Source organism: Staurois parvus, unplaced genomic scaffold (genome assembly GCF_062004578.1).
Source record: "Staurois parvus isolate SC_StPar_1 unplaced genomic scaffold, SC_StPar_1.0 ptg000484l, whole genome shotgun sequence".
Classification (NCBI taxonomy): domain Eukaryota; kingdom Metazoa; phylum Chordata; class Amphibia; order Anura; family Ranidae; genus Staurois; species Staurois parvus.
This window is the reverse complement of record NW_028318280.1, coordinates 769,736-773,157: the sequence shown is the minus strand read 5'-3', so window position 1 is coordinate 773,157 and position 3,422 is coordinate 769,736.

Here is a 3,422-nt window from a genome sequence, read left to right as displayed (position 1 = left end):
CACAGTGATGAGCTCATCTCTCTGTCACTCTGTTCTTTCTACCTATCAGCTTACACTTCTTTCTTCTGAGCCCAGGTTACCCTGGATCTGCCCCAGCCTATGATTGGGCAGTGGAAAGAGAAGCAGCACAGTGATCAGCTCATCTCTCTGTCACTCTGCTCTGTTCTCCTATCAGCCTGATTCAGCCTACTTCTTCAGAGCCTAAATCATCCCGGACAAGCCCCCAAGCTGTGACCGGACAGTGAAAGGAGAAGCAGCACAGTGATGAACTCCTCTCTCTGTCACTCTGTTCTCTCCTCCTATCAGCAGGATTCTTGTCAGCAGACAGGTTGGTCAAGTCTCCGCTCCCCTCCCCTAGTTTTCTGCAGGCAGTTTGTAGTGGGGGAGATGGCTGATGTCATTGCTTCTTTTACATGGTAATATCTGGGTTTGCAAAGGCATTTAGTACACACAATGTAAATGTATATACTTTGTGGCCATTGATGAACATATTTAAACACTTTTCACCAGCAGCAGCAGCGACCAGCTTCTTGATTCTTGGATACGGATCCAGATATTATCTTTACATCTATACCCCTTACTATCGATTAGTTGGCATGCCTACAACCAGTGAATATTCGATGGGGAGGGGCCACAGTCGCCTACATGCAATTTATTATAGAGCCGTCTGGGTAAAGGGAACGATGTACAGGGGTTCACACACTAGGAGGCGCCATTCATAGCGGATCATTTACTAACATCATCGCTCTGCAGGAATAATCTCATCATTAAAAGTGACTACGCCTGAGCTGAGACCATGCCATTGTGTGCTGCAGGGTGGAAGAAGCGCTTCTCACGTCCCAGTGATCACTCAGACTGTACAATGTATCTTTGCAGCAAAGCGAGAGGGTGCACCAGGGGCTGATCTGTGTCAGACAATTGTGAACACTGCCAAAAACTACACAGGCAGCAGGATTTTCATCGTTTATAGTGATCACTTAGACTGTACATTGTAAGTTTGTGGCAAGTACCAAGGTAAGAGGCTGCAGTAGGGGCTGATCTGTGTTAGACAGTTGTGAACACTGCCAGTAACTGCATAATTTATAGTGATCACTCAGACTATACAACGTAACCTTGTAGCAAGTAATAAGGTGAGAGGCTGCAGTAGGGGCTGATCTGTGTTAGACATTTGTGAACACTGCCGAAAACTACACAGGTGCCAAGATTTACCTAATTTATAGTGATCACTTAGACTGTACATTGTAACTTTGCAGCAAATAACAAGGTAAGAGGCTGCAGCAGGGGCTGATCTGTGTTAGACATTTGTGAACACTGCCAAAAACTACACCGACAGCAGGATTTTCATGATTTATAGTGATCACTTAGACTGTATATTGTAACTTTGCAGCAAGTTACAAGGTAAGAGGTGGCAGCAGGGGCTGATCTGTGTTTGCCAATTGTGAACACTGCCAGTAACTGCATAATTTATAGTGATCACTTAGACTGTATAATGTAACCTAGTAGCAAGTAATAAGGTGAGAGGCTGCAGCAGGGACTGATCTGCGTTAGATAATTGTGATCACTGCCAGTAACTGCACAGGCACCAGGATTTACCTAATTTATAGTGATCACTTAGACTGTATAATGTAACCTAGTAGCAAGTAACAAGGTGAGAGGCTGCAGCAGGGGCTGATCTGTGTCAGCATTTGTGAACACTGCCAGTATCTGCATAACTTATAGCGATCACTCAGACTATACAATATAACCTTGTAGCAAGTACAAAAGGGTGAGAGACTGCAGCAGAGGCTGATCTGCGTCAGACATTTGTGAACACTGCCCACAATTGCACAGTCACCAGGATCTGCTCCATCTCCGAGCTGACATCTCATTCCAGGAAGGTGATTGTGACCCTGGATGATGACTTAGCAAATATGGTGCTGTCCTTCCGGAGAGAAAAGCAGATTGTCAGGGGGGTCCACTGCGATTTCTGTGGGAGCCCATTCGTGGGTTACGCTGACACGCTTACATATAACATACAATCCATATTTGATGAGCGGCCCATTGTAAGGAGGACGAGGGATGTCAGTGCTGTAAATTCGATGAACGTGTCAGCCATTGCTCGTCCTTTCATTGGCTGGCGGCTGATTCTCAGGTGCGGAGATTCTCCCCATCAGCTCCTTAATTTCCTTTTATTACCAGAATAGCTCTCCATCTTCCCCGGATCCCGCGGCAACGACTAACGCGGCCAATCACAGGACTCAGCTCTCTCACGTCTCCCCGAGTGTTAATGAGCGAATCCTGACATTCCTCCACAGAACTGACATGTGTTCGTCTCCCGCCATCGGCATCTGCGGCCCATCGACTCTGTTCTGTACATAATGAGCATTCAAAGGGAACAGAAACAATGGATCAAAACCTGACTGATACAATTTATAACATCCCTCCCCCCCATACACACTGCAAGGTTCCAGACCACACTGCAAGATTCCAGACCGCACTGCAAGGTTCCAGACCGCACTGCAAGGTTCCAGACCGCACTGCAAGATTCCAGACCGCACTGCAAGGTTCCAGACCACACTGCAAGGTTCCAGACTACACTGCAAGATTCCAGACTACACTGCAGTTACACCATAACCCCTGGTCCCGGACCAGCCCCCAAGCTTGTGATTGGACAATGAAGAAGCAAGAGTTCCTCCCTGTGCCCTCCCTTCCTGCTACATAGTGACTACAATGTATTCTGACCCAGGAGTTGTCATTCTGTTCATCAATCTTGTGATCCAGGTCCCAGACCACATTGCACAAACATCGTAAAGCCTGATCCCGGACCAGCCCCCAAGCTTGTGATTGGACAATAAAGAAGCAGCAGGACATTGATGAGATCATCCCTGTGCCCTCCCTTCCTGCATGCAAGAAAATCCTGATGGGGTTCCAACTCTTCTCCAGTCTTTTCCAAAAACATGGTTGGACAGATATTTGAAATATAGATCTGTGGAGTGGACACTAGAGGGCGCTCTCAGTAGCTCATCCCGGACCAGCCCCCAAGCTTGTGATTGGACAATAAAGAAGCAACAGGACACTGAGATCATCCCTGTGCCCGCCCTTCTTGCTACATAGATGACTACAATGTATTCTGACCCAGGAGTTGTCATTCTGTTCATCAATCTTGTGATCCAGGTCCCAGACCACATTGCAGTTACACCATAAAGCCTGATCCCGGACCAGCCCCCAAGCTTGTGATTGGACAATAAAGAAGCAACAAGACATTGATGAGATCATCCCTGTGCCCTCCCTTCCTGCATGCAAGAAAATCCTGATGGGGTTCCAACTCTTCTCCAGTCTTTTCCAAAAACATGGTTGGACAGATATTTGAAATATAGATCTGTGGAGTGGACACTAGAGGGCGCTCTCAGTAGCTCAGTGCATTGACTTTGCCTTAGATGTAC